This window comes from Aotus nancymaae, unplaced genomic scaffold (genome assembly GCF_030222135.1).
Source record: "Aotus nancymaae isolate 86718 unplaced genomic scaffold, 86718_ANA_hifiasm-v0.15.2.pri h1tg000043l, whole genome shotgun sequence".
NCBI lineage: Eukaryota > Metazoa > Chordata > Mammalia > Primates > Aotidae > Aotus > Aotus nancymaae.
Genome location: NW_026988457.1, coordinates 15,359,424 through 15,373,003, shown reverse-complemented (window position 1 = coordinate 15,373,003; position 13,580 = coordinate 15,359,424). Strand labels below are relative to the sequence as shown.

The 13,580-nt window shown below is 44.3% G+C and overlaps 1 protein-coding gene across 8 annotated transcripts in view; it reads left to right on the top strand.

The window, feature by feature from the left end:
• Nucleotides 1–13,580, top strand: part of ENOX1 (ecto-NOX disulfide-thiol exchanger 1) — a 505,667-nt gene that overhangs the window by 481,576 nt on the left and 10,511 nt on the right. The gene's annotated exons all lie outside the window — the stretch shown is intronic.

Below are 13,580 nucleotides of genomic sequence, written 5' to 3'. Positions count from 1 at the left end.
CTGCCAAAATAAAACAATATCATTAACCAATACTAGGGAAGCCCAGAAGCAGGGTGAACACGGAAGCAAAACAGAGAAGCTAGAAAAGCCAGTGAGTCACCTGTCAATTTTTGTCCTGAAGGAAAATGGAAATAAGTAAGAAGGTCCTCCGTAGAGCACAGAAAAATGCATGGGATTGGTGCGACCAGACCAGCAGCCTGCAGTGCTGTGTCCCTGAACAGACACAGATAAACCATGCTCAATTTTCAATGGCTAGCATGCATCGAATGACTACCTTGTGTTCTTATTTTGATTCAAATAATCTTCCCAATACATGATCCCAAAACTGTTTAACCTCTTAAATGAATCTAACTTCCCCTTTGAGAGGAATCTTTTCGGCCAAACAGACTCATGCCTTTTATGACAGGGTAGAACAAAACAGGGTGAAAGGAGTTAGAGGATTTTTAAATTCTTGAGGTTCAGAATCATCTGTTGTTTTCTCTGTGGTTTCCCCTTTAACGTGAAAACGTTCCTGTTAAACTCAGATGAAATGAGAAGGACTTGCTGCACAATGTTCCTTTGTTGTAATTCAGATTTGAAGGATTTCTCTGCTGTTGTTTCCCCTTCACTAGTACAATTGTTCCTTAATATCACCGCCACCTTTGCCTAGAGGATTAAACAAAACACTGCTTGCACCAATGTGTTTGGCAGAGAATAAGCCCTCAAGAAATGATTCCTATTGTTGCTACAATCCTTCCCTTGTATTGTTGACATTTCTGTTCTCCTCTTTCTGGAAGTCCCAAGTGGGATGTCTTTGTTGAGAAGCGGTTGTTGTTTTAGTAGGAATTGAAATAGCCAAGAATCCAATTGTCATTTTTCTCAGAGAATTTCAGGACTGTTTTCTCCACGCCATCATCACAGGCTGACATCTATGATGATCACCAGTGAAGTGTGTGTGCGCGTGCATGCGCATGTGTGTGTAAACTCATCTCCTGGGAACAGGAAGGGATTGAGAAATAATGAATTGATTTGTTTGGGGGCGGGGAGGGAGGCTGAGAGCTCTTGTTTTATTCTTATCCTCAAGGCTCAAGTAACAGATTTGTGACTCCCTTATCAGTCTCTGAGGAGAGAGAATTCATATGCCTGGTCCCTGGCCATTAAATGATGGGCCTTTCTGGATGGAATTCTGTCAAGGGAATTGCATCTTATCAGACTGGTACTTTTATTTTGGAAGATGATGAAAGTATTTCCCTCACAGAGGAAACACACAAGGTGTTGCCTGTCTACCCCCAGATAGCCCTCCATCTCCTGATTGAAATGCCCAGCAGAGCTGTCAGGTTTCCTCCTCATGCCTGGGGTAGAAAGTATATTGAAAAGTGCTCCGAAACTGCTGGGGACTAGGGATCAGACCACATGTTCTTTCTATTCCAGTGAAGCTGAGAGGATATTTAGACTTTTTAATCCAGAGAGCAAAATCCAGTGCCCATCCTGTACTGATGAGAACAGGGAAAATAGGCTCAACCCAGTCCAGTAATGTCACTGTTGTTAGGATTTCCCCAAAGCCTACATATGGGCATAATAATGACTACGAATGGAAGGAATTCATTTAAATTATGCTGGGCATGTACATTGCACATGGCTTTCTAAAACCATGTAACCCAATAATAGGCTGTTTTCCAGTTAAATGTTATTCCTGCTCTTGATAATGACATTTGCATATTTCTCTTGGTCTTTTTTTTTTTTTTTTTTTTTAATTGCATTTTAGGTTTTGGGGTACATGTGAAAAACATGCAAGGTTGTTGCATAGGTACATATGTGGCAGTTCTCTTGGTCTTTTCTAAATTACCCACTCTCATTCACCTGGTTCTCTTGTATCAGAAACACTTAAAAAAGTCAGAAAGATTGATTCAGAGGAAGACAGGGCAAGGGCTAGGTGGGGCGATGGCTTCTGAAGCTTTGCTGAGTCAAAAATCATGCCCAGAGCACAGCAGGCAAACTCTTCAAAATAGGCAACACTATCGTGAAAATTTCTGATCAATGCACAGAATCTTCCATGTCAGCCCCAGGGCCCGTCGGGCCCAACTTCTTGTCTGTCCTAAGCAGCCCAGAAGACACATTTGACTTGAGCATTAGCATATGAATACTTCTTACAGTCAAGAGGAGGGGGCTGTCTGCTCTTCCTGTTTCTGTATCCTTTAGGAGATGAAGGCTGTTTTACAAGCATGTCTGGCTGCCCCCCTATACACCTGCAGCTTCTTCCTAAGGCCCATTGTGAGGAAGATTTAGTTCTGAAAACCAGACTCGGTGTAATGTGGCCACAGAGGTTTGAGGATATAGAAGGACCTGCTATTTTGGCACGACACCACTGTGACCAGCTTGGGAGGTCATGGGCATGTGATACATTTCCCACCAGAGGGGAAAAATCACTTGCATACTATCTCTGCAAACACAAAATTTAAATGTCTTGGCTATGGAAAGGAGATTCAAATCCTGCTTTAATTGGATGGCATTCTTTCCCAGACTCTAGCCAGGTGGTGAGGGTGGGTGAAATGTTCTCAGTAGTGTTTGTGAGATTGCCCACCTGAAGGATCTTTAATAGTATGCATATTCTGGGGTTCTCCTTAAGAGCAACCTGTCACAGTAATATCAATGAGTGGTTCTTCAGACAGACTATAATGAATGTCTTTTTTAGATATTATGGCACTTCTGGAAAACATGACAGCAGAGATAACAATACTTCCCACTTGACTATATAAAGAACAAAAAAGAAGTTGCACACCACAGTGAGAGAAGTTGGTAAGGTTGGCAGGGACCTAATGAATGCTGGGATAACTCATTGCTTTTCATGTACCCAGCCCTGTCTTAGGGACCAGATAAGAACAGGAAATGGTCAAGGTACAAAAGAAATCTAAGCTAGAACCATGTTCTCAACAAGCTTGTAGCCCAGTTATGAAATAACTTGAGAATCAGGCGTGAGCTAATAAAGTGCTAAATTGGGTAGGGAAGATACTTTGTGAGACAGGAGTTAGAGAAGGGTGAAATCTGTGAGAGTCATGATTAACAGTAACGTATCCTCGAGTCCATGCTTCTTTGGTGGCTTTCCTCTGGAATGCTTTAGCTATCATTGCTACATTTCTTTCCTTTCTCCTTTTTCTACCCACCCTTTCTTCTATCCTTCCTTCCCTCATTTTCCTTCCATATTCTTTTCTTCTTTTAATTCTCTCCTGTTTATCTTCTTTTATCACTTTCTTTTTCCCCCTTCCCTTTCTCTACCACTTTCTTGTTTCACTCCTTTAAATTCCTGACTTGTTGTCTTCTTTCCTCTTTTCCTTCTTTCTCCCTTCCTTCCTTCCCTCCCTTTGCCCCATCTACGTTTTGTATTTCTCTGTGAACATTTATTGTGAGGTGTCTGTGTGTGCTAACACTATGCCCTGCCCAGGATGTGAAGTATGAACAAATTTAAATGTGCATTGAAGGTGCAAAGTCAGTTTTGCCCATGTAATGAAGTCTGGTTTTCACCAGGGCTTCCCTTGCCTGATGATATGGGATATGGAGCCAACCATGATGACAACAAACTGATTTGCATCTGCTTGTGTCCATTTGTACATGTGCTTAGAGGCCGGGCCAGGAGGCAGCAGGCTTGGTCTAGAGTCAGCAAATTAGAAAATAAATCAGGCAGATTTTATAAATGACCTCTGTGGTGTTAACACCACACAAGCTCCTTGGTTACACAGAGCCTTTTTTTTTTTCCTTCTCATGTTTGCTTTCTTTCTTTTTTTTGTTTTTTGTACTTATAGCAAATAAATCCTTCCTAAAAGTGTAAGAAAGTTTCACAAAAAAAAGAGGTAGAAGAATCCACTGACAATATCAAACACTGAAAATATATAGGCCACAAATTTCTTGGAAAAAAAGCCAGCTGGGTAAGAGGGTAATCAAAACTTCAGTGTTACGGCTATCTTCTCCACTTGCTAGAGTACTAAATACATGGTGTATGGGAAAAAGATTTCATAGTCATGGCACCTGTCTCTAACCTCTATCATAGCGCTGCACAGTGGTCTCTTAACCACATGTATTACAATCTCCTCATGATAAGCTTGGGAGTGAGGGACTGTATCACTCTGAAAGCAGGGCCAGATTCAGAGGCCCTGTTCCAAATTCTACCCCTTCACTTACCTGCTAGGCAAGCAACAGCTTTTCCCTGGACCCCAGGGCTCCATCTGTGAACAGGAGCAGGAGCTTAGAGAGAATCCCTGGTCTCAGAAGTGATTCAGGGAAGTGTTAAAATGCATGCTCTGAATGAAGAGACCCTCCAAACAGGCTTTGTGTGAGCAACATGGCTGTTTATTCACCCAGGTGCAGGTGGGCTGAGTCCAAAAAGACAGTCAGCAGAGGGCAATGGGATAGGAGTTGGTTTTATAGGTTTGGGGTAGGCAGTGGAAAGTTACAGAAGTACAGTTCAGGGCGGTTTTTGCAAGCTCGGAGTGGGTTGTAGGGTCTGGAGTCACAAGGTTGACCAAGGTTGGTTACAAAGTCCAGTTGCCTTATCAGTTGAGTCGGGAATAAGGAACAATAGAAGAATGTCTCAAGTTAATTAGGCACTGCAAGGGTTGATCATTCTTCCCCTTTTTGTGGTCTTCCAGTTACTTCAGATTTTCTAGTTCCAGGAACTCATCTGGAGTGTCCACACAGGTCACAGAGGCTATTGTGGCATCCATGGCACCATCAGTCAGCCTAAAAGACCTTACATTGCTGTCTTTTTATATTAGTAATATAAAGGAAAAGGAAATGAAGAGTGGAGGGCAGTGGAATATTAGGAAGGCTGGCACAGAGGGGTGATGGGGCGATGTTTCTCAGGGCTTCTTCAAGCAGGATTATGGATGGCATGGAAACCTAAAAATAGGAAAGAATTTAGACTGCTGGGAGATCTCAGGGCAAAGGGTGATACTGTGGGGTTGTTAGAAGGAGCATTTGTCATATTGACTGATTGGTTATCACTTGTATACAATTTTGTAGGAATTGAGAGATTAATCGGAAAACACAGGGTCCAAATAAGAGAAGGAAAAAGATAGGTATCAGAGGACTAAGGATTGGAAGAAGCCATGACAACCAATTAGAGTGTCCAGCCAGTCCAGCCTGGTCCAGACTAACTATTTGCTTGATTAGTGAGCTTTTGGGCTCTATCTTCTAATCTATTGATGGCATCATATATGAGGCCAGACTGGTTTACATAAAAACAACATTTTTCATTTAGGAATAGGCAAAGATCTCCTTTTTCAGCAGGCAGTAAATCAAGACCTCTGTGGTTTTGGAGGACAACTGCAGCTAGGGAATTTACTTGAGCTTGAAGAAGGGATAGTGATTGAGTTAATTCTGCAATGCTAGCAGAGAAATCATCAGAGAGGCTACAGAAGGTGATGATTCAGGTGGTAAGGTCTGCTATGGCTGTGCCGAGTGCACAGGCGGGTTAGGAATTCCTAACTTCTAGGGTTAGGAATTACCCTAGAAGTAAGGGGATCAATGGAATGACCCACTTGTGTTGTATCGGGACCACAAGAGGAACAGGGAGGCTTTTGTCTCCATTGGCAAACTGAATTTTGGGAGTAAGGAAAACTAGGGTCAAGTGCCTCTCCAGTTGGTAGGAAGGCAGATATAAGAAGAACCAGAAAGGGAAAATAAGTCCTTGGCTTAGACAGAACTGAAAGTGTACACTGAAAATGTAAGAAAGTGTTCTGAAGGGGCTGGGGCTTTGGACCCAAATGCCAAGGGAACCAGCAAGGGCTGTGGCTGTTGAAAGTTGTAGCAGGGTTTGGTAGGATAACTTTGTGGAGGGAGAACTTTTGTTTTCATGGTGTATGAGGAAGTATGTGATATCTGTAAGTAACCACTCACTTTCATTAACAAGGTTAGGTATGAGCAGGCAGGAAGAGGGGTCTGGAGGACAGTCTGATGAACAAGGGGAGGGAAGCCAAGGACAGAGTGAGAGACAGGGTAAATGCCTACCTAGGCAAAACTTGAAGTTTATTTGCCAATCTTGGATAGGGGAAAATTTGCAGGCCTGATGTGTAGGAAAAGGAGGGGGTCTGAGAAAGCCCTGAGGAATAGTAGAGTGACAGACCATTGAGATGTGATTGTTTTGAGGATGCATTTCCATGATGGAAAAGAAATAAGGGGTTCTAAAAGATGAGCCAGGGGCTTGTATCCTGCATGGAAACAGTCATGAAAGGATGAGAGGATAGAGTGAGCTTGTGAGGCAGGGAGGAGGAACTTCCTGTGGTTTAAGAACCATTTGCCTTGTGTAGGAAGTGACTGGTAAATTGAGTTTTCAGAGGAAGAATAGGTGGGGAAGATAGATAAGAAGGGAAAATACTGGTCTTGTGGGGGAGATACTGGGGTGTCCGCTGCTCCTTTGGCTGTTTTATCACCTAAGGCATTTCCTTGGGCAATAGAATCTGATGGTTTTTGGTGTCTTCTGCAGTGGATAACTCTGGCCTTGACTGGGAGGAGAGTGGCCTTAAGGAGGGCCTTTATTAAGAGGGCATTGATAATAGAGGACCCCTGTGTGGTGAGAAGACCTCATTCTACCCATATGGCAGCATGGTGGTGCAGGATGTGGAAGGCATATTTAGAGTTAGTATAGCTATTGACATGTAGTCCTTTGACAAGAGTAAGAGCACGGGATAAGGCAATCAGTTCAGCTTGCTGAGATGAGGTGGAAGAGGGGAGTGTGGCAGCCCCAATGATAGATGAGTGGGTTATAACAGCTTAGCCAGCTTTGGCCAGCACCAACCAACTGGGCTTGGAGGAACTGCCATCAATAAACCATGTGTGGTCTGGGTCTGGAATAGGAAAAAGAGAAATATGGGGAAATGGGGAGGATGCTATATGGATTGGGGAGATACAGTCATGGGGTTCAGGGTTTGGTTAGGTATTAAGTGAGAGGCTGGGCTGAAGTCAGGACCAAGAGCAATGGCTACTGTGGGGGTTTCAATGAATAGTGAATAGAGTTGGAGGAGGTGAGGGGCAGAGCGTATGTGTGTAAGGTGTGAAGAGGAAACTAAACTCTGTGGGTTGTGAGAGCTGTAGAGGGTAAGTGGGGCATAGCCTGTGATTTTGAGGGATTCTAAGAGTATCAGGGTGGCAGTTGCTGCCGGCATAGGCATGAGGGCCAGCCCAGGACTGTGAGGTTGTTTGGATAAATAGGCTAGAGGCCATGGACCTGGCTCCTGTGTAAGAATTCTGATGGCACAGCCTTTTACTTCTGCTGTAGAGAGAGAGAAGGGTTGAGAGGAGTTAGGGAGCACTGAAGTAGAAGCAGTCTCTAAGGCCTTTTTTAGAAAAAAGGAAGAATGGGGGAGGATTTTTGGTCTATGGGGTCAGATAGGTTTCCTTTTGTAAGTTTATAAAGTGGTTTGGTTAGAGGGTCAAAACCTGGTATCCAGAGGCAAAAGTATCCTACAATGCCTAGGAAGGAGAGAAGCTATTTAGTGGATGGGATTGGGGTTTGGGAGATTACCCAGACATGATCGGCAGGAAGAGCGCATGTGCTGGCAAATTATATTGAGATTATACCAAGATACGTAACGATTGGGGAAGAAATATGGACTTTAGAAAAAAGTGTTTTTGAGGTCAAGAACAGAATAGTGAGTTGTGGAAGCAAGCATGGAAGATAGGCAGGTATAGGGGTTTGGTACAACAGGATGGATGGGAGGTACAATCTGGTTAATGAGGCGGAGGTCTTAGACTACCCTGTAGGATTTGTCTGGTTTTTGGACAGGTAGGACAGGGTAATTGTAAGGAGAGTTAATGGGAACTAAAAGGCCATGTTGTACTAAGTGAGTAATAACAGGCTTTAGGCCTTTTAAGGCTTATGCTGGAATGGGGTACTGGAGCTGGGCGGGATGAGGGTGGTTAGATTTTAAGGGGATGATGAGGGGTGAGTGACTTGTAGCAAGGGATGGAGAGGTAGTGTCCTGCACCCTAGGGTTAAGGTAGGAGGACATAAGGGAAGCTACTGAGGGAGGTATGGGTTTGGGGAGGAGGATGGCAATGAGGTGTGGCTGTAGCCCAGGAATAGTTAAGGAGGCAGACAATTTTGTTAGGATATATTGGCCTAACAGGGGAACTGGACAAGAGGGGATGATTAGGAAAGAATGTGGAAAGGATTGCTGGCCTAATTGACACCAGACTTGGGGAGTTTTGAGAGGTCTGGAGGTCTTGTGGTCAATTCCCACAACAGTTACGAAGGCTAAGGAGGCAGGTCCTTGAAAAGAAGGCAGCATGGTGTGGGTGGCTCCCATGTTGATTAAAAAGGGGAGGGACTTACCCTCCACCATAAAAGTTACCCAAAGCTCAGTGTCCGTGATGGTCCAGGGGCCTCTGAGATGTTTGGGCAGTTCAGTCTTCAGCTGCCAAGCTGAGGAACAGCGACATGAATCAGACAGTTCGACTTCCAGTGGGGACCCTGCACAGACAGGGCAGGGCTTAGGAGGAATCCCAGGCTGTGGGCATTCCTTGGCCCTGTGGCCAGGTTTCTGACATTTAAAGCAAGGTCCGGGAGGGGCAGGGGTGCTTTGAAGTCTTCTTGAGCCGGTGGTGTGGCTGGGGTCTGTCTTCCGGCAGAAGCAACCATCTGTAGTTCTGAGATGTGCTGCCACTGGGCAGTTTCTTCCCTATTATTGAACACCTTGAAGGTGAAGTTGATTAATGCCTGTGTGGGGTTTGAGAGCCAGATTCTAATTTCTGTAGTTTTTTGTAATGTCAGGGGCTGATTGGGTGATAAAATGCATATTAAGCATTCTTCAGGGGTGAGCATAGAAGTAAGGATGACATTTAAGTCACTCCAGGTGAGATTATAGAACTGGGTTAAGTATTGGAACTCTTGTATATATTTAGTAGGATCCGATGAAAAGGAGCCTAACCATTGGCTGATTTGGGATAGGTCGGATAAAGAGAAAAGATCATGCACCCTAACTATGCCTTTGGCTCCAGCCACCTCTCGAAGGGGGATTTGTTGGGAAGGAGCGGAGGAGTTAGCCACAGTATTAAACCATAAGCCGGACCGGGTATGAGGTGGGGAGGTGACAAGAGGGGCATAAGGAGGCGGTTTGTGGGCAGAGGAAGAGGAGGGAGGCTCTTGGGGTGGGGGGGTTAGGGCCTAGATTGGGGTCTGGTTCAGACAGGCAGGGAGGAGAAAGGTCAGAAGGGTCAATGGACAAGGAGGATTCTGGGTCACTGGCAGAGGCAGGAGGGGCAGACAGAAGGGAGAGAAGGAAAATTTCGGATGGGTTGCATTGAGAGCAGAGATTAGGGAGGGATTGGAGTATAAAAAAAAAATGCCTGGACATAGGGAATTTCAGACCATTTGCCCATTTTACGACAAAAGTTGTCTCGATCCTGCAGAATAGAAAAATCAAAGATACAGTTTTCTGGCCACTCAGAGCCATTGTTCAATTTATATTGTGGCCAAGCGGTATTGCAGAAGAAAATAAGATGCTTAGGTTTTAGGTCAGGTAATAGCTGGAGGGGTTTGAGATGTTTTAGAACACAGGCTTAGGAAGAGTAGGGAGGAACAGAGGGTGGGAGACTGCCCACAGCTTAAGAGCAGCAGAAACAAGGAAAGTGCAACCAAGCAGCTTAGCTGCCATCCCAGACTAAACCTTGGTCTGTACCTGGGGTGAATCGGTCAGACCAAGGTCTGACCAATGGATCACATTGATCCATCACCTATGAGCGCAAGTGGGTGACCAGAGCTGATGTCTCTGCAATGATCAGTCACCAAGAGAAGACTGTCTTCCCAGATCCATGACCTACGTAGGATTTTTTCTGGTCATGAACCTCATGGAAAGTCCTATCTTTCTTGTCTCCACTGAAAGGGAGAGGAAAATGAAACTGAAAGGAGAAGGAGGCTGACAGGTAGTGAGAAGGGCTAAAGAAGAGAGTTGAGGCAGACCGCTATACCTAATCTAAGGATGGTGAGTGGATCCATGGGCTGGTCTGATGAGCCTAGGTTGTAGGTAGGTCTCTTCACAAAGGGAGCACAAGGAGAACAGGGACAGGGGTTTGGTCTCCCATAGGAGTTCCCCCGTTCCAAGTTTCAGCACCAAATGTTAAAACATGCACTCTGAATGAAGAGACCGCCCCAAACAGGCTTTGTGTGAGACCCCCCAAACAGGCTTTATTCACCCAGGTGCATGCAAGCTGTCCGAAAAGAGTGTCAGTGGAGGGTGGGGTAGAAGTTGGTTTTATAGGTTTGGGGTAGGCAGTGGAAAGTTACAGAGGTTATAGTTCAGGGCAGTTTTTGCAAGCTGGGAGGGGGCTGTAGAGTCTGGAGTCATGAGGTTGACCAAGGTCGGTTACAAAGTCCAGTTGCCTTATCAGTTGAGTCAGGAATAAGGAACAATAGAAGAATGTCTCAAGTTAATTAGGTACTGCAAGGGTTGATCATTCTTCCTCTTTTCGTGGTCTTCCAGTTACTTCAGACTATCTAGTTCCAGGAACTCATCTGGAGTGTCTGTGTACGTCACAGAGGCTACCATGGCGTCCATGGTGCCATGAGTCAGCCTGAAAGACCTTACAGGAAGAGAATCACGCAGGAGGTGAGAAAGGGGTAAACTTCACTCAGAGCTCGGCCAGTGAGGCCTGGGTGCTTGGTTTCATGTAATGACTCCAGACTCTGAATTCTCAAGACAAAGAATGTACTGATGGGAAGGCAAAGGATATTGTGATGGCAAGATGATAGTAGCTGACCAATTATTAGGAAGAGAATAGAACTGAAGTGGAAATATTTGAAAAGTAAAAATTCTTTGGTCATACGGTGAAAAAAGAAAGACAAATTGAATTTTCTCTTGAATTTGGCTTAAAAATCCCAAAAGGTAAAATATCATAAAGGTTATTTCGTCAGGGTAGGGGAAGTTTGAAAATCATAAAACTAGCTTACTTGATACGGCTTTCTCCTTGTTGTTTCTTCTGTCATGAGATATAAATATCTTTAAGGAACTTTAAGGAATTCTTCTAGAATTAGCTGAGATTCTTTTTTTTTTCTTGTGACAGGGTCTCACTCTGTCACCCAAGCTGGAGTGCAGTGAAATGATCACAGCTCACTGCAGCCTGTAACTCCTGTGCTGAAGGGATCCTCTTGCCTCAGTCTCCTGAGTTGCTGGAACCACAGGGATATGCCACCATATCAGCCTTTTTTTTTTTTTTTAAGATGGAGTCTCACTCTGTCACCCCAGCTGGAGTGCAATGGTGCAATCTTGGCTCACTGCAACCTCCATCTCCTGGGATCCAGCAATTCTCCTGCCTCAGCCTCCCAAGTAGCGGGGACGACTCGTCCCAGGTGCATGCCACCATGCCCAGATAATTTTTGTATTTTTAGTAGAGATGGGGTTTCACCATGTTGGCCAGGACAGTCTTGATGTCTTGACCTTGTGATCCACCCACCATGGCCTCCTAAAGTGCTGGATTACAGGCGTAAGCCACCATGCCCAGCCATACCTGCTAATTTTTGTATGTTTTGTAGAGACTGGGTCTCTCTATGCTGCCTAGGCTGGTCTCAAACTCTTAGGCTCAAGTGATCCTCTCACCTTGGCTTCCCAAAGTGCTGGGATTATAGGTGTGAGCCACCATGCCCAACTGCTGAGAGTCTTATTAAATGGATATTTTAGATAAGATTTTATTTGAAGTGGTCTGTTCCATAGTTATGACACAACTCTATATTATTTGCATCTTTATGGCAGAATCCAACTGTTAACTTACACTACCAACAGAAACTACAGCTAATACATTAGAGATTAATTCCCATTCTACTAATTTCTGGATTTCTCAAAATCTGAAGTATGTATTCAGTAATTATGAGGATTTCAAATCCCAGTTTCACTACTTTTTAGCTGTTTGACCTTGGATAGCTTATTTAATATCTCTGTGCCGAAATTTCACCATTTGTAAAATGGGTTTTTGGGGGTTATTATCTGCATTAAATGACTTAGTAAATGAAAAGCATTCCAGAACAGTATCTGGCACACAGTAAGTGCTACTAAAGTGGGGACTGTCATTTGTTTTGCACTTTAAAGTGCACAAAAGACCTATCACACCCTCTGATTTTGAGATCTTTGCCACAACCTAATTGACAGATGAATTTTGAATGGCTTGACCTAAAACAAGAACTAGGATATGGAGAGGCCAGCACTCAAACCAAGCCATCAGGGCATTCTGTGTGTTTGTTTCCAATTCCCTTGTCTTGCAAATGAGAAACAAGGCCCAAAGAAGTTAAGTGACTGGTTACTAAACTGGAAGAGGTTAACGAATGTTCTATCACTGTGATCCAAATCTTTTGTGTCTCCTTTTTTTTATTCCAGCAAGTGAGGGGTACACTTGCTTGTTGAATGAGCTTTCTGATGAGATTAATGTAGGTGAAGCACTTACTCTTCGCTTTCCCCGCAGTGAAGGCTCAGTAGAGGGTAGCGAACTCTCTCCTGCTGAAAGCCTTGTCCTGCTTGCTTTGTGGTTAAAGTCAAGGCTCAGGTCAAAAGACATCATGGAAAACAAGATGTTGCCACATTTCAGTACATGCTAGCCAAGACTTCCCATGATTTGCTTACTGTTTTGGTGGATCATTCATGTGGGATGCCCAAGCATCAGCAATATGAATGTGTGAGAGCCAGGTGACTTAGGAATTTTCAGTTTTTGTTGTTGATGTTGATATCACTCTAATACTATTCATCACAGAGGAGCCCTGCCCTCCTGTACACAGATGCCTCCCATGGCACCCACACCCACTCAGGGCCAGAGAAGCAGTGACAAAGAGGATTCTTTCCTGTCCTTACTAGATGGTCCCCTCCCTGGTGGAGGTGCACAGGGGTGGCTAAGAACAAGGCACCACAGCCAGGAGGTCTGGTCCAAACTTAATACCTGTGTTACCCTATGGGAGTTACTGAGTCTCTTGAGGTCTCAGTTTGTTTGTTTGTTTGTTTTAATTTTACTTTAAGTTCTGGGGTACATGTGCAAAATGTGCAGGTTTGTTACATAGGTATACACATGTCATGGTGGTTTGCTGCATCCATCACACGGTCATCTATATTAGGCATTTCTCCTAATACTATCCCTCCATCCCCCAACCCCCAGCTATCCATCCCCTAGCCCCCGACCCCCCGATAGGTCCCGGTGTGTGATGTTCCCCCTCCGCCAGGTCCATGTGTTCTCATTGTTCAACACCCACTTATGAGTGAGAACATGTGGTGTTTGGTTTTCTGTTCTTGTGTCAGTTGCTGAGAATGGTGGTTTCCAGTTTCACGTCCTTCCCTGCAAAGGACATGAACTCATCCTTTTTATGGCTGCATAGTATTCCATGGTGTATATGTGCCACATTTTCCTGATCCAGTCTATCATTGATGGGCACTTGGGTTGCTTCCAAGTCTTTGCTATTGTGAACAGTGTCACAATAAACATACATGTATATGTGTCTTCATAACAGAATGATTTATAATCCTTTGGGTATATACCCAGTAATGGGATTGCTGGGTCAAATGGTATTTCTAGTTCTAGATTCTTGAGGAATCACCATAGTCTTCCACAATTGTTGAATTAATTTACACTCCCAACAACAG